Below are 27,387 nucleotides of genomic sequence, written 5' to 3'. Positions count from 1 at the left end.
TTTTTTATTTACGTTTTTATTACAGTTACCATTGTCTAATAATTAAATTTGTTTGATGATTTGAAACATTTAAGTGTGACAAATGTGCAAGAAAACTAAGAAATCAATTCATTTTTAACAGCAGTGCAGATCAATATTGTTCTCCATTAAAAATGCTGATCAGCAAGATCCTGATTGTAGCATTAAGTAATCTTATGCTTCTCTTTTTCCATGTACTGTCCCGCAGGACCAGAGCGGACATGTAAGACAGCTGATAGCCATCTGACCGGGAAACACTAAATCACAGATGAAACAGCAAGAGGGAAACTGTAAATCACACATTACAAAGAGCCTGCTGAAAGCACAGGAACATTGCTTCGCCATGAGATTGTCCCTCATACACTGCCTTCAAAGCTGGCTCAGGCAGGAAGCAGTCATTCCTATTTCCTGTCTACGCCACCCAGGGACCATGGCACAACGGAGGTGTGAAGGAAAATCACTTCTTCTTTTTTTATGGTTGGATATATTATTTCTCCCAAGGACACACATATCTATTGTGATTGTACTCACAACTGAGCCGATGAAAAGAGATTACAATAGCACAGGAATCACATTTGTATGTATGTGAACTCTGGGCGTGATAAAGCTGTTGTCGTGGAAACACTGATGATGGGTTTGTTGGTGTCATGGTTGGTTTGGTTGAAAGTTAAACAAAGGAGGACAAAGGTCTTTTCCAAATTGCACAAACCCCTTGTATAACTGAGTGTATTTATGTGCCAGCACACATACTGTATATAAGTATGAAGTGTGTATTTTGTTTTTGTGCATGTAAATACCAAACAACAATAAACAAGTTCAGCGTACTTGTAAAAATTCCAAAATAAAAAGACAAGAAAATACATTAAATAGTTAGCTAATGTTGCTTATTTAGCCTCCTATAGCATGCCAAAGTTTGTAATTAGCGCTAAAAACTACAGCTCATTAATTAGTGGTGGCTGTAGCTCAAGAGGTAGAGCAGGACATCTGGTGGTGGTTTGATCCCTGGCTGCTCCAGTCTGTGTGCTGAAGTATTCTTGAACCCCAAGTTGCTCACTGATTTGTTCAGTGGCGTGTGAATGTTTGATAGAAAGCACTTAAGTAGAAAAAGCATAGAAAAAAGTGCTTGTATGATTGGGTGTGAATGAGGCATGTTGTAGAAAATGCTCTGAGTGTTCAACAAGAGAAGAAAATCGCTATGTAAGAAGTAGTCCATTTACCTTTTAATTTTGGGAATATTAATTATAAACAATTTAAATCATAAAGTTAACAATTCATCCCAAGAATCCTTTCAGGTAAACAACAGAAGAAGCTTAAAATTTTTGCTGGAACAAGTACCACAGTCTGAGTATATATCCTGTAATCCCTTATATAGTTGTCCTTAGTACAGCCATGATTGTAGAGACTGTACTATAGCTATACATTTACTAACACTACACTAACTTGAACACTTTAAGACAGGCAGTTAATTTCAGTAGTGACAGACACAATCTAACATGAGCAGTGCAACGAGCGGGTAATCCTCTAGCAAAGATAATATACCGTATTTTTCGCACAATAAGGTGCACTTAAAATCTTTTAATTTTCTCAAAAATCGACAGTGCGCCTTGTAATCCGGTGCGCCTTATGTATGAGATTCTGGTTGTGCTTACTGACCCCGGACTGATTTTATGTGGTACACAGTGCTCAAAAATCTGTCAAAAAATGTTTAAGTACGACTTTGGTAAGCGATGAAGCCGCTTGATGGACTGTCGAAGCATTACAGCTACCGTAGTCACGAGCCTCACGGAGTAATCCAGGTCCAAACTCCGCTTCAGGTCCCAAAGTCAAACGAACACTGCGGCATCACTGAGAGTTAAAAACTGTCTAAATTCTTTCATCTTTAATAAAATGATCAGCAATTAAGTTTAACATCCAGGCATCCATGAAAACAGAACTTATTACATTTAACGGAGTTAGAAGTTAGCAGGAAGTTAGCTCGCTAGTTTCCACCTAAACATGATCTAGCATGTTCTAACTGAGAGACTTGTGAAAAAATTAAAACGTACAGCTCTGCTCTCACTTCCAACATAAATGAAGACAAAAAGCTAAACAGCAGTGATGTTTGTAGGGTTACTGAAGTTGGGCTAGCTGATATATAATGATGTGCTACGTGATCGCTAGCGACACAGCTATGTTAGCATAACATAAACACAGTGAAGCTGGAGGATGAACGCTAACCTTTTTCCACTCAATAAAAGTTCCCGATGGTTAGGGACAAATGAAATCACATGGCAGGATGCTGTAAACAGACCAAACTTCAGTCAGGAGAACAACTGAGATAGAATAGAATAGAATAGAATAGAATAATCCTTTAATTGTCCCACAAGGGGAAATTTGGTTGTAACAGCAGCAAAAAGACACATATACAATAGATATATTCTATTGATTATCTGTATATACAATAGATATACAGATAATCCATCCACAATACGAGGTTAGTTATTAATATACTGCAACAACACGGGATTAGAACAACTGTGAGAGAATTCAACATTAATGAATCAATGGTACGGAAATGGAGGAAGCAAGAAGGAAGAGTAGAGTACTAGTAGATAAGTTTGACTTATCTGACTGTTTTGTTTCACTTAATGCACCTTATAATCCGGTGCGCCCTATGGTCCGAAAATACAGTAGTAAAAATTTTGGTTTTACACAAGTGTTTCTCTCCAGAAACAGCATGGCAGTTCACATCGATGAGAGGAGAACTGGTATGCTTTCAGCTGAGCTGCATTATTACAAAGTGTGCTACCTGTTGTAAACCAGGTGTTTGATTATTGTTTGTTTGCTTTCCAATATGGTATGTAAAAGAGAGAGAAACAATGGATGGAAGTCAGTTTATGATGATCCAGAGTGTGCACACTGTTGAGAAAAGACAGAGGCTTTTATCTGCTGTGCAGGTTTTATTTTGGACCACTGTGTAGAGCTGTGACGACACAGTCACACTGTACATTATATATAGCATAATTAGCAGTAAACTGCCTATTTTAAACCTTTGTAAATCATATTTGTATGAATCATTTAAATACTCTTGTACCCAAATTTTAAAAGACACATTTGTATATTCATAGGGCCCCATTTTCAGACTCTCAAAAGCGAGTAGTTGAGAGTGCATCGTAAATGGACAAAATGAACCAAAGCATACGGCAAAAGAAACAAAAGAGTAGACTTGTAGTCAAGACCGCCTAGACCAAGACCAAGACCAGAGGGTATCGAGACCAAGACAAGACCAAGACCTAGACAGACCGAGTCAAGACCAAGACAAAGTCGAGACGAGACAGAGACAAAAAAGTCAGATGCCAGATGCTGCTTCGTTTACGGGTGTCAGGCATATTTATGTTTTTGCGATGCACTCGCACAGCCCTCCTCTCCGCTGTCTACTGTTTCACTCACTTACTGAGAGGACAGACGCACGCTCGACATGACTGTCGCGTCTCTCACCCTTTCTGTTTTTCACATAATGATATTATCCTATATCCTTGCATGTGATTGGTCACAATATGGAGGGATTGGAGCATAGCTGAACCACTGTGTGAGAGCTGAGCAGCGAAAAGACAGTAAGTGAGGAGCCGGCTCTCTTCTCAATGGGAGTCGACTCTTCTGATTCACTACAAAGCACTCTCTAAGCACGACGCTTAGAGCTGATGCTTTTGCGCATGACATTGTGTGTCATGGATACTGTTGACTCCAAATCTCCCGACCACTATGTCGATCTGAGACAGCAAGACCAAGACAAGACCAAGACCAAAGTACGTCGAGACCAAGACAAGACCAAGACCACGTAAAAGTGGTCTCGAGACATCCAACTCTACAAAAGAGTGTGCAGCTTTCTCTCTCCACCAGAACATCCCAAAAACTATGGTGGTGAATTGGCTCAGCAAGTCTAGTCTTTGTGTTCACGCTTTTCAGTGTGTTATCCTCTCTCCTTACTTGCCTCCCAGTTACCTACTGGAAGTTTGTTGCTTGTCCCATCAGTCTGAAGTTCACAGACTGTCATTTACCTGCACCTCCCTCAGCTCGCCACTGTACACCTGCGATTCTTGCCACTTTTAAAATTCTTTAAATAAACCATTTAAAGCTCTTAGCTGAATCTCCTCCTTGGGTCTGGTCACTGCAAAAACATGACAGATTTCCCATAAACATCTGTAGGGTCGGAAGTCTTTCGCAGCTGCAATTATCGCCAACTGGTGGTCTTCAGATAGAATGCAGGTTTAAGGTGTCCATGTTTTGTACTGTCTATGAAAACATTATAAAGTGAACTCTATTAAACCATCCAACAGATATAGCTGTCTTTATTGATATTGTGAATATACTCATTTACCACAGGCGATAACAATGCTAATATCCACAGCAGCTGGCCTCATTCTGTACTGTTTGGTATTTTCTTCCCTCCTTTTAGACCATAAAGAGGGCTGGATATTTACAGTAAAATATGCAATACCACTGTTATTTGCACAGATTATATTTCAGTTTTGAATGTGAGTCATAATTCCAGAATGAAACCGTATCTGTTTGATTTGTAGACTTTTATTTAAAGCATTTTCAGCTCACTTTATTTTTATCCCGAATTTTAAACTAAAGCGCACCCCAAAAACAACAATCCATCTTTCATCCTTTCCGGTATATCTGCTCAACCTCCTCCTTCTCCTCCCCTTTCTTCTTCCTCATATCTACCCACTCTCTCGCTCTCTCATTCCTCTCCAACAGTATCTCCCACAGCCCCCACAGACCCCTCCATAAATCCTGGGACAGCAGCGCTTTAATGGATAATTAATTGATGCTGCTGCAGCACTGTAATAAGACAATAAATTACGACACAGGCCGGTGTGCTGTGTCAGTGTGTGTTGCTAATGGCCCTTCAGGGCTGGGGCAGGAGGCTAATAAATTAGACAGGTATTAACTGTTGTGTGCTAAGTAGCCCTCCACCACCGACTTCCATGAAAGGAGAGGAGTAAGGAGGAACATACCGGGGAATAACGGAAGAGAGATGGAAGTGGGGAGAGAATTGATCACATCGTTTTGTAAAGTTTAAATGAGTACTTTGGCATTTTTGTGATAAATGCTCCACAACTGCTTGAGAAGATTGATAAGACTTTTGTACTGTCCTGCAAAATTCCAGCCGGGAGTAGGTTATCTTAGAATAGCACGGAAACTGGAAACTATGCCCAAAGGCAATAAAACTCACATACCAGCACCTCTAAAACTATTCATTTTTAACACGTCTGGTACAAAATGTTTTCAGGAAAGCATTTTAAATCATCTGGTCGATGCTCACAGCCAAGAAGCAGTCCAACACAGTCTGCTTCTTCTTCTTTTGGCCATTCCCATTGGGGGTCACCACAGCAGATCATCTTCCCGCATCTCACCCTATCTCTAGCATCCTCTTGTGTCACAGCAACCCTCTGTATGGCCTCCTTTGTTACATCCATGAATTTTCTCTGTGGTCTTCCTCTTTTCATCCTATCTGGAACCTCCATATTCAACATACTTTGTCCAACGTATCTACTATCCCTCCTCTGCACTTCCAAACCATCTCATCCTTGCCTCTCTAACTTTGTCTCCAAGTAGATTCCTGAAAGAAGCAGCAGTTCTAAGTAGTAATAAGTGGTAACCCTAGCCCTACCTCTGCTATAACCCCGCATTTTGGAGAAAGAGGAAGAAGAGGGTGGACAAAGTTATGTCTTTTGTGGTATTTCTGTGTGACTGTTGTCTCTAGAGGCAGCAAGAAGTCCTAAGAGGTCATCCCAAATGTTTTAATTTTAAATTTAGCACCCTAACAATAAACAACTAAAACTATTTGGACTGAATATGTCAGTGTACACTTGCAATATCTGCAGATTAGTACTAACCACAAAGGGCACCATTAATCTTAGATTATACTTTCAGCATCTGTGAGCGTGCTGGGATCCACTCGGGTCAGAGTGACATAAATTTCATCATCAGATAGTTCCATACAGGCTTCCACATGCAGACTCACCTGCCGAGAATTTACAGAGAAATTAAACTATTGAAGCAGAATAAAAAATTTCGTGGAAAACTTTCTAACACATCATTCCCATAAGCTCATCACTACTGGTAATTTTTCACCCAGACCTAAGTTTACAGTGCTATTAGGTCATTTTAGACTTACAAGTAATGAGGCATTTCCCAGTTCTAAATAGTATACATTCAGTAATACTGAATATTGAATACTGCTGTATACTAGCAAACAACAGTTTGTTTAAACACTCTTTGGCTGCCACTATGATGTTCCACAACAATGGTTCCCTAGGACATAGTGCAGTGCTTTTTGGCATACATACTCTGCAAGCAGCATGGCATCGATTTTCTTTGAACATAGGTGGATTTTTACTCTTTATAAAATGGGACAAAAACATGCATAATTACCACAGTAATTCTAGTTTACAGGAGACTTGCTTTCCCTTCCACAAATGTGTGGATAATTCCAACTATGGGTCAACATTTTAGGAAAAATCATGTTAATAATTCGAAAAACAGGCGGTATGTTTGGATAATAGACAGCTTTAGCGTTTTTGTGCTTGCAACATTTCCCAGATTTAGCCACACTAGAATCTCACATGTGGCCTTAATGGTCCAAATCTCTCAGCATGTCGATTCTAAGGGATTGTGTCGATTTCCAAAGAGAAAAATCACAGATTAGTAAACAGGAACAACATCTCCTGCTTGGAAATGTGGGATTTCAGTACATAGGCTCTAATCCCATTTTAATGGTTGTCTGATTAAGAGGTGAGTAGGATTAGAGTGTGTGTGGTGTGGTGTGCTGAGTGTACTCACATCCTTGAGTAAAATGCATTGTATATTGCATGTAGCTGTAAGGAAAACTGCAGCTGAGGAGGGGGAAACCAAAAACTAATACATGGGAAACAAAGCGAAACATTGCCAGGATTAGAAGAGAGCAGGAGCAGAAGAAAAATGGCTGCTCAGCCACGTCATTCTAATTAAAAATGCTGCAAATCTTTCATCTCCTACTGTTAGCCCTAATGAGCGGGGCTTAGTGGCAGTTATGTAGATAAAAACTCTTTCTGATTGATTCCAATGGCCCATTGAAATTTGTTTCACTCCACCTTATTGATCACACACGGCTGGTTGAAAACTGCTAATTAATAATGATAATAAAAGTGCCACAGCTCATTAAAATCAACCACACAAGGCTTAACTCCAGTCCCTTTTATCTTGTCTGCCGCTCTCTTTAACTCGCTGTTTCTCCCATAAACCTCTGTGTTTTTGTTCTGTGAGGAGCGCCTAACATGTTTAAAAATCTCCAATTTTAGCATCGCTTCTTAAGTTTTCCCACAGATATCTGAAATGTCAGCTATAATCATATTAATCGTGCACTTGCTATTATACTTGTTATTATCTTTACTAATTAACTCTGATGTTGGCGGATAAGTGTCTTCCCACACACACTTCATCCACAATAATAATATGTTAACTCTTTTCTGCCCACGGTCATCTCTCAGATTGGCATATTCATCCATTTATCTCATTATATGTTTAGGTTTCTTCATCACTAGCATTGCCCACGTGTTCTTCATGAAATCTTGAAATACTCACCAGTGAGATGTGTGAGCTGTGCATAGTGTGTTCTGCACATTATCTGGTGTTTTTAAACTCCATTGTATTGAGGTTTTATTTATTTTTCCAGTTAGGAAAAGGAAGCTTCCAAAGCAAGTTTCATCACACATGATCATAGTGGACATTTGTTCCCAACTCCTGAAACGACATGTTTAAGTTGACATATATAAGGAGTTGATTATAATGTTATTATATAATTATAATTGGGAACCCTCACGTTAACTTTTATTGAGTGGAAAAGTTAAGTTGTTCTAATCCCGTGTTGTTGCAGTATATTAATAACTAACCTCGTATTGTGGATGGATTATCTCAGTTGTTCTCCTGACTGAAGTTTGGTCTGTTTACAGCATCCTGCCATGTGATTTCATTTGTCCCTAACCATCGGGAACTTTTATTGAGTGGAAAAAGTTTGCGTTCATCCTCCAGCTTCACTGTGTTTATGTTATACTAACATAGCTGTGTTGCTAGCGATCGCGTAGCACATCATTATACACCAGCTAGTCCAACTTCAGTAACACTAGAAAAGTCACTGCTGTTTAGTTTTCTGTCTTCATTTATGTTGGAAGTGATAGCAGAGCTTAATGTTTTCAGAAATCTCTCAGTCAGAACATGGTATATCATGTTTAGGTGGAAACTAGCGAGCTAACTTCCCGCTAACTTCTAACTCTGTTAAATTTAATAAATTCTGTTTTCATGGATGCCTGGATGTTAAACTCAATTTTTACACCTGGTAGAGCAGCAACGCTGATCATTTTAGTAAAGATGAAAGAATGTAGACAGTTTTTAACTCTCAGTGATGCTGCAGTGTTCGTTTGACTTTGGGACCTGAAGCGGACTGAGTTTTGGACCCAGATTACTCCGCAAAGCTCCCAACTACGTTAGCCGTAATGCTCCGACAATCCATCAAGCTGTGCGGCTTCGTAGCTTAAAAAAGTCATACTAAAACATTTTTTGACAGATTTTTGAGCACCGTATACCACATAAAATCAGTTCAGGGTCAGTAAGCACAACCAGAATTTATACATGAGGTGCACCGAATTATAAGGCGCACTGTCGATTTTTGTGAAAATTTAAGGATTTTAAGTGCGCCTTATAGTCCAAAAAATATGGTTGTTTAAATCAGAGGAAATATCTGACTTGTGAATGACACTAAAAAAAAAAAAAACAGTTTTAAAAATAGTTGAAACCCAGCACAATCTACTAAAGCTGACAGCTTAGGTTAAATATTGGCCTTACAAATTTCTATGTATTCAAGAGCAGTTAGCATTAGTTCGTAAGGTAGCAAATTAACCTGTTACAAAAGTTAACACATCACAAAGTAACATGTTACTGTAGTCGTGTTACATTTTACAGTATTGTAGTAATGTAACAGTACTCTACTAAAATCAACAATTACTTTACCGTTACAATTATGTCATTACTTGCATTAAAAAGGCTCTTTGGTTATCTGCACACAGATAAAAAGAAAACAGAAAGACATCAGACAAAACTTCGTTTTTCTTCATGTGCACTTGCACTATAGTCAGCTGATTTCAGGAGTGAAAATCAGGACATTACTTTAATTTTTATTGTACGAAAGAATAAGCGTATGATGATAAAGAGCAAACTGCGTCCAGAACAAAAACAGCTGCATTATACTGTTAACAGAACTTCTTTGCATTTACTTTCATGGTTGCCATGGCGACATATCCATATTTTTCAAGCGCAAAACATTGTTAATACGGAAGAATATTTGCTCATGTTCATGGACAATGCATGTCCATGAACACGAGCAAATGCAGTGTAAAAGCAACCTGTAATCGCATGTGTCACATATCTCCTGAGCTTCCCATTCCCTGCACTGGCACTAAACATTGCAAATCATGTTCAAGATGGATATCACTGCTCTTTTCAGTTCCATTGCTTTGTTCTCCAAACCTGCAGAGTACACCGCTGAAGTGGAGGAGGGTGGGGTGGCAGCAGCAGTAGCAGTGAAGCAGTGGCAGCAGCCACTGTGGATGGTGATAAAGCTGTTTCACTGCGCCATAAGCAGCCCCGCTACTACCCCTCTCAGCAGAGAAGTGGAGCGCTTCATATATTATCAGTGGACACGACTGACACCACCAAAGACAGAGTGCCCAGTGCCGAGCACTTGCAGCCCAGGACCTGAAACATTCCACCATATTTTTTGCCAGCTGTCAGGTCATCTAATAAAGCAGGGCAGAATGGAGGGACGGTGCAGGAGCTGAGGGTGGATGAAGTATCTTGCACTGATGTAATATGGCTTATAAATCTAATTTAATTACCCTGTGTGGGGATAGGCTGTAGAAGCCATGACTGGATTTATTGTGTCTTAACTTGGCATCTTAACGACTTTGTGCTTTTAATATCATTACCCTGTAATTTATTCTTTTTCATGCACACACTCTCACACTGTATAACCACAGAAACCCAACACCCACACTGCAGTCATAATCTTTTTAAGCAGGCAGCTTTACAGATCATAGGACTCCTGAGCTGTGACAGCTATTGATCCATAAACTCCCACTTTGACTCATCCAATGGCGTCCTTACTAATATGTCATCAAGTTGATACCACTGATACTGACTTCATTTAGTTACAGTTACATTTCATCAGTGAAAAGTTCATTGGGCTCTAAATGCAGAGGGTCTGTTAAGTTGTGTTGTGGACATCTGCAATAAATTGAGGTGCACACAACCAGGTTGCCCTTATGAGTTTTTTTTAGTACAGACAGGATGACAGAAGTCTGCATGTTTTAATGGTAAAGAGGGATTGTGCCATGGTCACACAATACAGTCAGAGCACTGTGTGCAAAAGATAACTGAAAGATTACATCGAGACTGAATAAGACAATATGGAGACTTTCATTCAGTGAGGTCAGCTTGACACGGGAGCAGCAAAGTCTTCGGGCATCGTGAGGCTTCATTAGCTGTTACAAATGCATTTTAGCAACAAGGAAGATCTTTGACTCTACAGATTTTAGCAGATATTGGACCAGCTTTGGAACAGTCCCCCACAGCTTTAAGAAGAAAGGTAGAGATGTTCTTCTCCAACAATAAAAACACAATGTGTGGGGAAAGAAATTGAAAAGACAAAAATTACAAAAAAATCTAAAAGCTCAGACAGACATTGATGAGATCATTTTGATCATAGGTGTTATACTAGGTAATCCTATATTGTTGGGGATTGTAGTTGCATATGTGTATGTTGAAGACTGTGTATAGCTACTTGGGCTACTTGAGCCAACCAGGAGTTAAAGTAAGTAGATGGATGTAAGCTGAACAGCTAAAACAGCATTAAGTATATAATTTGGGGCTCTTTACTTATTTGCTTGCACCTACAGTTTTACTAAATTAGCAGGCCTTTAGTTTTATTAAACTAATGATGGACCAGTGTAGCTGCGCCACACATACACACTTTATTTGAAACCATGCAGAGATCTGAGCATCTGTGTGTCCGTGCCCGCATACACCCAAACACGTTTGTGTTGCAAGATGAAACACAGTATATAGTGGAACAGATTCCGTATATTATGAATCTCACGATAATGAAAATATTCATTTCATTTCATGGGGAAATGAGGCATAAATTGCCTTGACTGGCAAGCTATCTCCGATCACCAAGAACACTGTTTATCAGTATAATCCGATCTGCTAAACAATCAGAGCAAACTGTTTGTGTACTTAACAGAATTCAAATGCAGATATAGCATTTCTAAATATATTTAGAGTCAAAATGTTTGCCAAGTACCTAAAATAAGTTGACAGATATCAGTTGAACAGCTAATACTGTTTTATCTAGAGCCTATAGTTCCAACTCCTTCAGTCTATTGGTATATGTGTAGATGTTTAGTAGCACATTGCATCATACCAAACATCAGTAAAAATAAGAGAACTGTGTGTATGTCAGTATTTAAAAAGTCTCATAAACTGTTACATTTTTTAAAATCTTGATGACTTTTTGAATATTTGAAAATCATGGCGATAGCTATAGAGAGTGCACTGTAATATGATTTGTTATGGAAACAGCAGTTCTGCTTGGTTGTGCTATGCAGGGGAAGGCGTTTCAACCACTTTTCAATCACAATTGGCATAGTCATATTTGGATATGTAGCCACAAATGTACTCAAAATTCTTGTCCCAAAACACAAATTTAATACAGTTTGTGCTCCAAGACAGCAATGACCACCTCTTCATTTCTCTGGAAACACAAACGCTGATCCAATAAGGGGAACTCTTTCATTTCCAGTGTCCCACTCTTTGTTTTCTCTCCTCCACAGGCATTTTTCCACTCTTGTTTCTTTCATTGCAGCTCATTTTTATCTCATTTCATCTGTCCCCTCCCTTCTCTCACTGTTCTCTCATCCTTATTCCTCCACTGGCCATCCCACGCCCTTCAGTTCAGCCTGTCGGCTTAAATAAAAAAAAGACAAAAGGTTGGAAAAATAGAAAGAATTAAGAAGAGATAGAAAATGAGGGAAGGCAGCTTCGCTCCTCCACTCTTACCCTCCACCTCCCACCATCTTGAGCAAATAGTTTCCAGAGGCCCTGTTCCACATTAGCTTGGGTTGCTATTCAGCTGAGCCATCGACTTAATGCAATCTCCTAAATGCCTGCTGTATGGTCTCACTGACAGTGACATATTTGTTTTGCAGCCTTCTGCAATCTGATGTCTGCCACCGTACTAAGGATTTGATTAATGCCTCTTCTTTTGAGGCCTGTAATTGGTGGTGACTGTACTGGCAAACAATCACAGCGACGCTCCTGTTTGCCATTGGTTGGCGAGGTGTTAAGAAACTAATAAACCAAAAGCTTAAATCAACTCAGTGTTTGACAGCAAACAACAAATCAGTCAGAGACCATTTGCTGCACACTTTAAATGACTGATCTGATTTTTCCACAGATTTTGCATCTGTAAAATTAGCACTTCTCTCCATCTTAAGACTCTAGACCATGATGTCTTTTTAGTGCTTTCACAAAACCAAAACTACTGTTCTTAATTCCTAATTGCCTCGTTTAATAAAAATTACGCCAAGTCTCTATACCAAGTGTATGGTACAAGCTGACGTAACATGACAGTACAGCCCAGGACTAGTTCAACTTCTGGTGATATCTCTTCAGCACAGTATAAAATAGTTTTGGACATAATGTCATAGAGGTTGTTTCATGACAATCTGTTTTAAAAACAACTACTTTTATGAGTCGTCAAGATGCCAGTACCTTTACTGACAGATTTAAGGTTTTCACTAACCCTATTTTCCAAGACCTATCCTTTGAAATTTCTGCCCGACGATAAATCTATCCAGATCAATATTCTATCATTTATCTCTCCCTACTTCACCTTCATCTGAACTTACTTCTTTTTTTCCTGACACAAACACCTGTATCGTGTTTGTAACAACCTCCACTTGTTCCTCTTATCATTCCTATTTAATTGTACCCATAGTTACCCGCAGAACTTTCTACTCCCATTGGCACTTTTTTCCCAATTGAGGCCTCACACTAATTTGTCCTGCTAGTAATTCTAGGCCTCATCTGCAACCTGAGAAGGTGGTGACATCTTCCCACTAAAAACAGTGTAGGTACTAATGTTCAGTTGCTTATTATTGCAAATATCCAATGGAAAACTCATATAGGAGCAGTTCAGTGCATTCAGGTGTGTGTAGACATGGTCAAGATGACCTGCTTCAGATCAACAAGCACCAGAAATGGGGGAGAAAGGTGACTTAAGTGACTTTGAATGTAGCATGGTTGTTAGTGGCCGATGGGTTTACCTGAGCATTTCAAAACTGCTAATCTGCTGGGATTTTCCCGCACAACCATCTCCAGGCTTTACAGAGGACGGTCTGGAAAAGAACAAAAATCCAGTTCTCTGGGCAAAAACGTGTAGTTGATGCCAGAGGTCAGAAGTGAATAGCTGTTTTGAGGTGATAGATAGGTGACAGTAACTGAGAGACACACAGCAAGAAAAAGGTATGCAGATTTGGATGCATAGCCGACAAGTCTGCAGTAACTGTGTGATCGGTCAATATGGACCAAAAATCTCTTCCAGCACTTTGGTGAATCTGTGCCACAAAGGATTAACACAGAGGTCCAACCACAAACTCACAAGGTGTCTGTATGTTCCCAAGCGAAGAATAGTTCCACTTTTCAAGATAATATGAACTTATCTCTGTTTTGGTTTTTTTGGTTTTTTTGCACAACCAAAGCATGATCATTCTTTGCTTACTGGTACAGGAATAGCACAGTGGAGTTGGGGAGGTGATGTTAGAACATTTGCCCTGTCTTTGATGGTTTTGGGTTGAAGGTTGAATGCAATAAATGAAGTTTAAGAGGCAAACTGCTGGCCCTACACTGAAGAAGAAAACGAGGGAAGGAAAACAAATGTTATAGAAAAAGCAAAAAAGGGACACTGACAAACGGACTGTAACATGATGTGGTTGGAAATTATTTAATTATATTCGTCACTGTAAAGCTTTTAGTACACTGGATATATTACACATCACGTAATAGGCATATATATTTTCTTAGTACAGCTTTACTTGGGGTGTTTAAAAATAGGCTCATGCACATTTAGTTGAAAGGTAAAGATAGATCACATGAAACTGAATTTATGGGACTACTGTATATAAAATGCCCTGAGGTATTAATGGGATTTCGATGTTTTGCACAATTATGCTGTTTGTTGTTTGGTCTCTTGAGATGCTGCTTGTTTAATTACAGGGAAATATATCTTTGCAGCTTTGTAAAACGTCTCTTACATTTTACCATCATCTATGGTTTCTCTTCTGTGACATTGGTAATATAATTCACTGTCTTCACTGATGCCTAAAGAGTTGTGTTTAGGGTTACATATGACCTGTGTCATACTAATGATTTATTGTATACTGCTACAAAAAAAGAGAGAGCCCTTGTTATGTTCTCTTGTTTCAGGAAATTCAGGTTGATTTTGCATAACTCTGTTTCCAGGCTTTGTTCTTTTTCTTTGTCCTGTGGTTTTTTGTGGTTTTTTTGTTGGTTATTTTTTTGAATAGGCACAAGTTCCAGAAACTGTTCAGATATCATTATAGGCATCTACAGCTTTTAATTTGTACTATTCGTGTGTAGCATATCCTCCAGCGAAGTTTTTAAAGCTCACAAGTTGTTTTAATGGGTTCACAGTGTTCCGACACCAAATATTTTAATGGTTCAAAAACAATTTCCTTGCCTATTAAGCTTAGGATCATGAGTTTTTGGAAAACAATTTACCAAAACAACCCACCCCAACAACTTATGACTAACTAACAATATAACAATCTTTTCTCTTTGTTAGAGTTTTATTCTGGGGGGTTTTCCCCCGTATGATGGCATTTGTCTCTATTGGTACTTTTATTGGGAATAATTTGATCCTCATTTAACATCTTTCTTGTGCTAACGTGCTTATATTTGCCTATTGGTAACGCTGCAGCTAGCCACAAAACACTAAATCAATATAAACCAACTAGCATTATTTCATTAACCACCCAAATGTTGAAAATACTTTTTTTTCCTTCTTTTATGTTCAATGATATAGCAAAACTGTGGGGCTTTGTTTTTGTTTTGAAAACACTGGTATCATCTTTAGATTTGAACTAGCTAGCTAAGTTGCTGCTAACTTAACCTCTAAACCTCGTGCAACCAATCTTTTTAAAGGATGCTTGGATCTGAAACTAATTATTTTACTTGAAGTATTTAAATTTTTTGTTTTGCTTCTAATAGTGCTGCAGTCCTTTTTGCATTTTGGTAGCAAAAGAAATGTTTTCGTTTAAACCTGTCAAGATGAATGCTAACCTTAGCATCGCGTTTAGCTCATCGGGTTAAACAGGTGACTCATATGTTGTGAGGTCCAGATTTGAAGCCACCCAAGCCTATTTGCTGTGTTTCTTTTGCTTACTCTCTTGACTGCTCCTATTATGATAAAGGTGAAAAAAGCTAACTAATAATAGAAAGATAAAAGCTAATATTTGTCACTGCCTAAAAGATATATAAAACCTAAATTCTTGACATGTTTGCTTATGAGTACTTATAAGTATTTATAAGAAATAATAAACCCAAATACATAATAATATACAAATTTTTGTGAACTTGCAACTTTGGATTTACTTTTAGTAGTAAGGGTTAGGGTGTAAATATGGTTGATTTACACTCAAAACTCAAACTTAGAGATAGAAAAAAGGGCATGGTGTATTTCCAAAGTCTTAAATGGTTCTAAAAGGTTTTTCTGTGTCATTTCAACCACTCCTTTGATCCCCCTACCTCCCTGCACCACCACACTCAGGATCTGATGATAATATTTTGTGGGGTATTATTCATTTCTTTAACAGTTTGATTCTTTGAAAGGTTACAAGCCCATTTTTTTTTATATCAGCCACAGATTAAGTTGCTGAAGTCATTGTATTCACTTCCTCACCCTGTGTCATTAATTGTGTCTAAAAGGTCTGACCTTAATTACTGAAATAACAACAAAATGAATTTCCTCCAGTGACAACATAAGACCAGCCACTCCCTGACCTGCCCGGCAGCCGTGGTCAGCATGTGGCCCGTTGTCAAAACACGCCATGCGTGTCAGTGGAGAGGTCAGGGTTGGGCAAAGAGGAATTGGCACTCCTCACCCTCATTGGGCGGGGGAGGAAAGCAGTAGGTTTGTGAGTGACAGAACCCACAGAGACAAAGTCCATCAGTCGGAGAGCTGCCAGCATTGGCCGCAGAGAGACGGAAGGGAAGAACGGCCTGGCCACATCACCACCAGTTAAGTATTACTGGACTGTGAGCGGAAAATCCAAAAGGTTACAGGAATATTTGCAGCTTCTTTTTTTCACCCACACACTCCTACATTATAACATAAATAGAGCTACCCTAGCAGTGTTGGGAGAATTATTACAAGCCTTTACTTATGCAAAAGTATGAGAAAAACTATAAGTAGTCACTTAAAATCAGAATGAAAAATTTAATATCGTATCCTATTTGATACAGAAACAAAAGGATTGTTAAGGAAAACAGGGTAAGAATCTGAGAGACTGTTATAACTCTAATGTGAAGATAAAACAGCTAGTTGGCTATACTTTACTCTTTTAAATCTTCTTTTTGGCCCTCTATATTTACAGCTTCCAAAATTAACTTTTATACTTAAATTCAATATAATTGCATTTTGTCTAAGTATATGAACCGGATTAAGTAAAACTGGATATGTTGATATTGATATTTGGGATTTTGTTTTGTGGTTTTTTTGCATTAATAAAATCAAGAAACAATTTTGAAATATGTAAACCAAAAGTAATTGTGGTTTTAAATGCTGAGCAAGACAAAAATTAAATACTCATTTAGCCTACATATACAAAATGCCGCAATAGGCTAAAATAGCTGTCACTTTCATTTGAATTGATCTGAATTGCAGTGCTCTACTTTACTCAAATGAAGTATCTCAAAACCACACTTAAGCACTGAGTTTCTTTCCAGCACTGTACCAGAGAGACACACAGATGGTCAGGAAGAAAAAAGAGACAGATGTGGTTGAAATAAGCTGTAGGAGATGTGAGTTTTCTGTTCACATGTGGGTTTCTGTGCTTGTGTGGCCATGAATGTGTTTTACTGTGTGTATGTGTGTGTGTGCTGCCAAGTGATTTATGGGGCCTGTCTTCCTCTGCCAGCAGTTTGTCTCTTCTAGCATGGAGGATGAATGGCCCACTGTCAGCCTTGCCTCAACCTCTTCTACTACTCTCCCTCTCTCTCAAATTACCTTTCTTCTTCTCCATCCTCCCCTTCCTTTTTGTGTCTGCACTATCTTATCTCCCCACATGCTCTTCCTCTGCACCTTGTCATCTTCACTTCCTTTTTGCCCTGGCCTATCTTCTCCTCTGTTCGCTTAGTTGATTTGATCCTTCTCTCCCTTGTTTGGTGACCCTCCCTTTCCACTGCTCCTCTTCATCTGTCACAGCAAACGGCTCTGCTATGGATATGGGATGCGCTTTGACCAAATTCTGACCTCTAATCTCATCTCTGATTTCAAGGGACACTTCATTCGAATGTGGTGCATCTATTTCAGCCGGTCTCCTCTGCTGGCTTTGCTTGAAGCCAACAGAGCTGATTGTAAAATGACACATTGTTCATGAATAATCCACAGACGCTGGCTAAACTTTATGACAGCAAGGCTAATTGTCTCATTTTTATTTTTGCTGTGATCATGCTCATGCGTTAGCACAAGAGAGGCCAGACCTGACAAGGCCTCAGCTCATTTGACTTCTGAATGAAACCTGTGGCTTTCTGTGGTAAACCTAGCAAGCGTCAAACCTAGACTCACATTTTGTGTGTGGTACAGATTTCATGTTTTATTATATTCAACATTCTTGGTCCTGTTTTTAATAAGAACAGTCAGGGTTAGGCTCTTCACTCCACATTCCTGTGCCCACATCAACTGTTTCATGTCTCTGACAGCTTGTTGCTGTTCAAGGTAATCATGAATTAACTCTAAGACCAAACAAGATTTAACTAAAGGCTGTACTGGGCTGTACTGGGGTGTTATCCTAGCTTACCTGCCTTAATCCCTTTATTGGCAATTGTAAATTAAAGGCTGAACAGCATATAGGGTGAAAAAACAAAACAAAAGGTCCAGTCTAAATCTATCAGAAGACAATAAAAAATACCAAAGGATGATGAGATGGATAGCATGCTGGGTAATTGGTACAAAACATTTTGCTGTTATTTTATATTATTATATTAATATTATTGCACAATGCTTTACAATTTCTGTTTCATTAAAACATGAATTCTTCCCCGCAATCCTGCTTGGGTTCGGCTAACATATACCAGACCAGTCTATTAACAACCAGTGTTGCCAACTCCTCAGTAAGGAAAATCGCTATTGGTTGTCCTAAAAGTCGCTAAAAGTCGCAAAAATAAAATAAAATAAACAATAAAAGGTGAATCAAATGGACCATTACGGCAAGGCTGGGATGGTCCATTTGGTAAAGTAAATCCGTTGGGCATCTTTCTTCGCCTTTAGAAAATAATTCTGATGGCAAAAGAGCCAAACGGGACAGGTGAAAAAAAAAAAAAAAAAGTCGCTAAATGACGTCATCACCTAATTTGCATAATTGGTCATGCTAATATAATTGTAACCTATGTTGTTGGAGAGAGAAATAACATCGTGGAAGAGACATAAAGTGAGTAAAAAACGTCCTAAATGCATTTAGAGTTTATTTAGAACTACAAATTAAATTTCTTTTAGCAATTATTGTTTTTTTTTAATGTCACAATTCCAACCCTGCTCCTTTACCCGGGCTTGGACCGGCAAAAGTGACCCGAAATAGGCACTCTGGTGGAGTTACTTTGTGTGTGTGTGTTTATAAGTAGTTTTAAACCTTGTGATCCACAAAACAGCATAAGAGTAAAAGAGTAAAAGAAGAACTGACTGCGTTACAGCACCCGCTGCTTGTTGAGAGTAAAAGCGATACACGCTTTCACGTCTTTTTATAGCGACTTTTTTTTAGAAAAAAAGTCGCTAGGGGGTCTGAAAACTCGCTAAATATAGCGACAAAGTCGCTAAGTTGGCAACACTGTTAACAACACAAAGCAAAGAGAATGTTTCAACTGCGAATGTTGAAACCTGAATAAGGTAATAAAATGTCGAACAGTAGGACAAATAATACTGTTGTAACATGTTACTGACAAGAAGTGCTAATGAATTTAAGAAATAAAAATAAACTAAATAAACTAAAGTACCGTAATCCTTCACTGCTACTAGCTTGCAAGCTTGTAAGCTCAGTTGCTAGAGCACAATAACAAACCATATACAGCAAAAATATTGCATTTAATCATAGTGGCATCGCCCATTGACACTCTAAACAACCCTAACATTCTAGCCACCGATATGCATTTTTTTAAAAAAAACTTCGAAGTAATTTATTTTGATGATGACAGAGTGGAGGGCTAATTTAATAGCTAACGCTAGCCTGGTTAGCAAGTTATATTCACAAATTGTATTGGTGCTAAGCAGTGCAAAGTAACAGACTTAGAAAATGTTAGTCAAACACTTATCTATACACTTCTGTAACACTACGTACAGCTGCACACCTGTAAAAAAGTTTGTTTTTTTTATAGTCAGACGGTCAAATAATCGGCAATCTTGGTAGCAATATTAGCATGAGGTCACTGTACATCTTCAGCATTCCTGGCAGCTGTGATATGCCAAAAGGCTGAAGAATAATGTCTCTCAGTGTCATTAATTGCACTGTCATTATCATAATTTAACATCCTGCTCTAGCCTCTCCATCTTTATCACTGCCTTTGCTGTACAGTCATTAATCACACCGAGAAGAAGAAGGAGAGGGGGGAGGGAGGCCACCGAGCAGACAAATGAAATCAAAAAAATGACCTCTCTATCAATCCCATTTCTAACACATTAGAAAGGAAGCACTTTTTCTTCCACTCCTCTTCCTCCCTCTAGCACTCAGCCTTCCTGTGCTAATGGTAGATATACGGTGACATGGTAATGATCTGGCCACGGCTGCAGAGCACAAGCAGTATTGATCAGCAGCTGATTTATTGCTGGTTACGGCTGATTATTGGGCCATTAATCAGTCTGGGATTACCCTATCAATAAAACTGCTTACGTTTGTTTGTAAAGTGCTTGCTAGGGCGCGGTTGGGGGGATGCAGCACAGGTTCAGGCTCTACTGACACACAGCTACTGTTTCAACTCAAGGATGGGCTATTTCAAGACAGGTCATCTTTAAAGCATTATTTCTAAATCCTTTCAAGTAAATAAATCATTCTGCCATTAGTAAAGATGTGTAATTTTTTTCCTTATACCTAAAGAACTGAATATGTCTGTACATATATGTTCTATATGCTGATAAACTCTAAATTCTGAGAAACTGAAATAATACATCATTTATAAATATGTTTTATCACAGAAAGGAAGTAATGGTCAAATGGCAATGTTATTTTTACCAGCCTACTACATCAAAGAGCTTTGTTATCATGGCTTATTACTAATTTAGAAAGCATTATTAATGTGCTAATTACTAACTTTAAATGAAGCAAAAAGCCTTTATGGGATACTATTTCAAGTGATACCAATAGTTAAATATATAAACAAACATTTGAATCAATTATGCATGGCTATTTAACCACTTGTAAAGCGTTAAAGAGACACACAACTAGCGTAAAATAAGAACACTGCTAAAACATTTTGTATGAGGCACATGCCTCAAACCAAACCCTTTCTCATCATCAGCAAATAGGAAAAAGCCAACGCCGTGAGCGTTATTTACAACCTTAATCCCTTTCCTTAAATTAGCAGCCGGATAAAAAGATACTGCCACTGTCAGCCTGCCAGCAGCTTTACAGCATGCCATATAGCAGGAGGGAAGGGACGGGTGGGCTCTGTGGTTAAACCTCACCAGAATCCACAGCCACTACCTGGGACACACTTTTATAAAAGCCAGCAAATTGAGAATAGTGATTTTCCTATAAAAACTCTCAGGGGCAGCTCAGGGAGCCTGGATCCAGAGAGTTTAATGAGAAGGTTTGATGGCTATCCCTGTCAAACAGAGCGACTTCCCTGCCAAACACTGTGCTCTCGTTTTATTTGCGAGTGTGTTTGAGTAACATCCCAGAGCCGCTTGGCCGCGCTGCCAGGCATCCCCTCGCAGCCTTCCAGTGCCACGGCTGTAAAACCTGACTTGACAGCGGTCTTGTAAAGCAGACATAATGCTGCCGTAAACATGTCACGACACCTGTCATTAACATTAATGGCTGTTTATGAAGGACGATGATGAATTGGAGGACTCCGGCTTCTCTGGAAGCCATTCAGCAGGTCACGGCTGGAAGCACACAAAGCTGTGCGCCGTGATCCCAACTTTGGCAGAGCGCTCAAAACAAGCCCGAGCTTTGCAGTCCGCCGAGAAGTCAAAGCAAAGTCAGAGAAGTTGGGTCCTGTTTATCTTCAGATCCATAATGAATAAAAATATTAAAGCTGTCACTAAACAAACAAACATTTCATGGTGATCGACAGCTTCCTTCGGTCACGTGAGCAACCTTTTCGCTGGGTCAAATACCTCTGCATATAGCTAAGTGGCAGGCAGCATGTGCGCGGCTGATGGAAATATGTAACTGCAAAACTCACAAGCTTGGCGCACAGCACGCCGCAGAGGAACAGATAGCTGTAATCCCATTTTCCCACCAGGCGGTCCGGCATGCCTGTCCGTGGTACTTAGAGATAAACATCGGTGTGCACTCTGTGTGACCTGCCGCACACCTGCTGAGGCAGGCTCCATCATATACACACATGCATGCAGGTGCAAAGACTGCTTTATGCGCTTTGTCAAAGTGTGAGTTATGGTACATGGCGTGACAGTTTGTATTTAAGTGATGTCAGCAGATCCAATAAGGCTATGTGGAACAGATGTATGTGAGCTTTATATACTTTGTGTGCTGCGCTGTAAGACATCCCTAAGGGGACAGCCTAAGACAAATGTGTTGGTAATTTACAAGTGTGCTTAAATACCCATTATTCTTTCCTCTGCGAGGTCTCTCAGGATCTGCTGCGCTCATTTATCATCCGCTACGTAGCGGCATACACACACATGAACACGGGAAGAAAAATGAGACGCTGTCACTGTTGGGATTGCGTCAGATCGGAAGCTTTAAAGGATCATTTCAATTTATTATGACTTTTGTGTTATTTTGGTCTAGTCGTTGCCATCGGTGGCAATAACTGAGATGTGGAACAGTGGCAGTTTTGCAGTTTGATGCCACAGGAAGCACAAAATAAAGAATAACATTGGAAAAAGCCAATGGTTTAGACCAAGTCATTGTACATTGTGGGCCACATACAGCTCATTTTAATTATCACCGGGACAGACCACTGAAAGTCAACTTCACTGTAAAGGAGTTATCTGCACTTTTAATCCCTCAAACGACAGTATGACAGAAAACAAGACAGTTGGTCGTTTTTCTAGATGATATGCTGATGTAGTAAATTAATCTATCAGCAAAACTCTTTGGGCTTACAGTGTAAGAAATGAATGTGTAAAACTTCCGGTAACTCATTGCCTAAATTGTTCTGTAATTATAAAACTGAAAGTCAACAGAAAAAGTCCTGGCTTTTTGTTTTTAGTGGGAATTTAGTGTAAAAAAAAAATGATTTTGGAAAAACTAATTACTTTGGTGTGGCTGTGGGAGAGGTCTTTATCAGGAGGAAAAGCTGTAAATGACATGAAAATACAGTTAAAAGTCAAAAATATTTGCCCGCCTTCACATTTCCCAAAACAGTAGAGTACAGTCTTTGGCCTTATGTTTGACATCCCTGGTTCAGTCAGTCATAAGTTCAAATAAAAAGTTGGAGCATAGGAAATTTAATTTAGTTCAATTCAGTGTTATTTATAAAGCAACAAATCACAACAACAGTTGTCTCAAAGCGCTTTACGTTGTAAGGTAAAGCCCCTACAATAACACAGAGAAAACAGAGAAAACCCCAACAATCATATGGCCCCAATTTACAAGCGCTTTGGCGACAGTGGGAAGGAAAAACTCCCTTTTAACAGGAAGAAATCTCCAGCAGAACCAGGCTCAGGGAGGGGCGGCTATCTGCTGTGACCAGTTGGGGGGTGAGGGGAGGAAATTTTGGAAATTGCAAGGCTACTTTGTGTTGTGTTTGTATAAATCTAGGAAGCAAACAATGATCATGAAACAGGTTAATGTGCTTTCATAGTCCTAAAAATAATCAGGTGTTCAAAAGTCTGCACAATTATCAGACGCTTATCACACTTTGCAATCCACAGCTTCGTGTCCTGCACTAGGAGACTGGTAGTTGAACTGTTCCTTTTTTTCTGCCTCCTAAAAATTCCTCGTCACCACCTAGCAAACATCCTCCACGGTGTTAAGTTCTGTTGTCAATGCGCAGTAAGCAAAATCAAATGTCTGCTGGCGTGACAATGGGCTCTGCACAAAACATTTGGCCGGCGCATCAATCACAGAGGGGTGACGCTGTTTATAGCAAGGATACAGTAAATCACACAGTGACAGTTTAATCCCAGGGAGAGTTTCACGTGAAGAGAGGGAATTCAATTTCGTAGGAAGCCGGAGCAAAGGTATGCAAAATACAATATGAGCAAGGATACACCAAGAGCCTGGACAGACATGGCAGGGGGCTGTGGGGGAGGGTGGGGTATGGGGAGTCTCTGGGGTCTCAAAACCTTCCATGCTGTTCAAAGAGATTACATTTCAAAAAATGCCACAGACAAGACAGACAGGATAATCAATCACACGAGTTCAAAACACACACAGGCGCGCACGCTGGCGATGTCTGCTGGCTGTGTGTGTTTGCAGGAGTCATAAATCAACGCTGCGTTGTCAGAGTGTCTAACATAAGCTGGAAAGAGAAATAGAGCAGCGGTGCAGTCTGCTCCATGCTCTGCTACACTCCCTTTCTTCAGCTCTGTATGGGTGCCAGGCCAAATGACAGAGCACAGATAATGCTAGGTGATCTACTGTGCGTGTGTGTGTGTGTGTCCTTGTGGTTGGCCAACGTGCCAGACAGCAACCTCATTAATGTAACACAGCAGAGTTGGCTCAGAGGTGACCTCATTATTCTCCTCCCCAATCTCAAGGATAACAAAGTGTTGCCTGCATTTTCCACAACTGCCGTCTAAGTGTGTGTGTGTGTGTGTGTGAGTCGGGTTTTCATAGTCATGAATCAGCACTACAAACCAGCGTCACATTGTTTTGATAGCAGCTTTCCTGCTTAGCTCAGTAATTATAACACCCAGGCTCATATTGCTCCAGTAAATCTCTCATAAAAATTCCACCAGACGAGCGTCACAGCTCCAGGAAAACACAGGTAAACAAGGAGGAGCAGGGAGAGGATGCTGCGAAAGAACATGGTGTGGGAGTCAAAAGGATAATAAGCCAGAATATTAGGTGTGATTTACAGATTGCTACCCAAAGAGGCAGGGCTTTTACCAACAGGTGATGTCATGGGGCTGTATCAACTTTTTATGTGCAGTCTGTGGGAAGAAACAGGACGCCCAGTTTAAGCTTAAGGACTGTTTTCCAAATTTTTAATGTACAAAGTGGATACATTTCATACTAGCTTTTAAAACTGGCAGACCATTTAGTTTACTGGGTGCTAGAGGAACTGATTAACACGTTTAATTAATTTTCAGGACATAGGGCTTGAAAATGTTCATTATTCCCTCTAAAAATATCATTTTGGTCTTTATATAGCATAAGTGCTGTCAAAAGTCTGGAGCCACCCCTCATCTGCTTTATATGTTCTAGTAAATGGGAAATAGGTGCAGAGATTTGTTTAAACATATGCAAACATAAATGCAAATACAGTGTTTAAGTCAGTATATGGTATGACCACCTTTTTTCTTCAACACAGCTTGAACTCGCGTAGGCAAACCTTATTTTCTTTACTTTAAGTAGTCTTCAGGAATAGTTCTCCAGGCTTCTTGGAGGACATTCAAAGCTCTTCTTCAGATGTTGGCTCTCTTTTTGTTCCGTTCACTAAGACGATCCCACACTGCTTCAAACATGTTGAGGGGAGGCCCATCCATGGCTGATTGTGTAGCATTGTGTGTTTTTCTGTCCAGGTATTCTTTTACTACCCTGGCAGTATATTTTTGGATGATTGTCATGCTGAAAACTGAAGCTGTTGTAAATCAGATGATTTCCAGATGGTATTACACATTCATCCATTCTCCTCAAATTATCCAGTTGAGGATCATGGGGGGCTGGAGCCTATCCAGTCATAGGGAAAGAGGCAGGGTACACCCTGGACAGGGCACCAAACAAAAGCTCACCTAACCCCACTAACTGCATGTCCTTGGACTGTAGCAGGAAACCAAAGTATTTGAATCTAATTATGCTTTTATTGCGCCCATAATTCCATTAATTTTGACAAGATCCCCGATGAAATGCAGCCCTAAATCACAACAGAGCCCCAACTGTGATGGTGATTTAAAAGGGAGTCATCCCTCCATAAGGTCTGTTGCCACTGATTTTCTGTCCAGTTCTTGTGTAATTTGGCATACCTCAGCCTTTTCTCCCTTTTTCCCCTTCTTAAGCATGGCCTCCTGACAGCCACCCTTCCACCCTGAGATAATTTGTGATGAGGCTTCAGCCAACAGTAGCTGAAGGGTCAGAAGCATCTCTCAGGTCCTGTGTCACATCCTGGCTGGATTTGTTCCTATTTCTTAAAGACATGACTTTTAAGTTCTGTTTATCGTCTTTGAGTGGAATAAAACTCCTCTAAAATAGTGAAAGTGGTATAAGTGGACTGAAAATGAGCCAAAAAGCACCCAATGTCCAAAGAAAAACTTTCAAAGGCCTTCAGAAAGTCTGGAGAACTATTGCTTGAGATCGCTTTAAAAAAGGTTACAAGACGTTCTGGCTCCTTGGAGGCAAAATAAGCATGGTTTGAGACTTTTGCACAGTAATATAAATAACTAAATGAGGACTTATCATACTGAATAACTAGTAAACTTCATAATTAGCTATTCGTGTTCTGAGCACCAAGAACAATATAAATATTACCCTGGCATCCAGTATATTTGGTTGGATTGGCAGAGTCGACCAAAACTATCTACATGGTTTTCTACAACAAAACTAGTGAGAAAATTTTTTTATAATTTGGTTGAGCTGGCATTTTGAGTACATACAGTAACACAGGCTGGTCTTTTAATGCAAAACATTCATCTGTGGAGCTCTCTAAGTAAGTACATGTTTGGACTGTCAAGGCTGTGATGTGGACAGCTGAGAGCTGTTGTAAGGAGATCTGCTGCTGATGATGGTGATGATAGTGAGGCTTATTGGCCTGTAACTCTGCTGTCTGCTCTAATAGCAGCGCTGACAGATGTAGACCACCCACTTTCCTCTAGCCAGAACACATTCATCATACTCTTAACTTTTTTTTTTTTCCAACCATAACATCTTAGCCGGAGGCTAGAAAAATATATACAGAACATGCGATCTGGTCGTTACAGTTTTGAAGCAAAGGGATGTTATAGATTTTCGGGATGGTCAGAATAATAAAGAATCCTGATTTCAAGTATCTGGTTCATATTTATGAGTTAACCGCAGTGCAGCAGGCCAGAGCCATGGTATGAAATGTGGGCAAGAGAGAGACGTTACCGTCATGCTCATTCCTCAGCTTTTCCTTTCTCCTTCTCCATTTCCTCTTCATCTTTTTATAAAATTAATATAATTTAATTCAACTGAAATGCTATTTAATTTTTTGGTTAGTGCATACATATCAGTTCTCTAAATCATTTGCCCTGTGTTTTCATCAAGAGGAGAATAAAAATGAAATCATTGAAATTTCTATTTCATACTTGACATGACGTCTGGTCTGCCACAGCCTTGTGGCAGACCAGACGGTCATGCTAACTACCAGATAGCCTGAAACAATAACCCACATTAGCTCTCTTGGTAACATTTCCTTGGTATCTGAGTAATAAAAATGAAAACACATTCTGGCTGAAGATCAAAACACACGTTCATTGGGATAAAATACTCTGCCGATGTCATTTTGTCTGCAAGATTTCCAATTAGCTGCTCAGCTGTAGAAAAAGAAGAAGAAACAACATGTAAGCATTACTGTAAGTGTCAGGCTTGATGCTGGATTGGCCTTGGGTGCCACTAACAACATGCAGGTTGCCCACAACTTTGTGAAACACAGATCAAGTTTCTTGGCAGTGCCACCTGTAACTGAGTT

The sequence above is a fragment of the Pelmatolapia mariae genome, linkage group LG7 (assembly GCF_036321145.2).
Source record: "Pelmatolapia mariae isolate MD_Pm_ZW linkage group LG7, Pm_UMD_F_2, whole genome shotgun sequence".
NCBI lineage: Eukaryota > Metazoa > Chordata > Actinopteri > Cichliformes > Cichlidae > Pelmatolapia > Pelmatolapia mariae.
The sequence above is the reverse complement of the archived record's forward strand: the minus strand, read 5'-3'. Positions refer to the sequence as shown.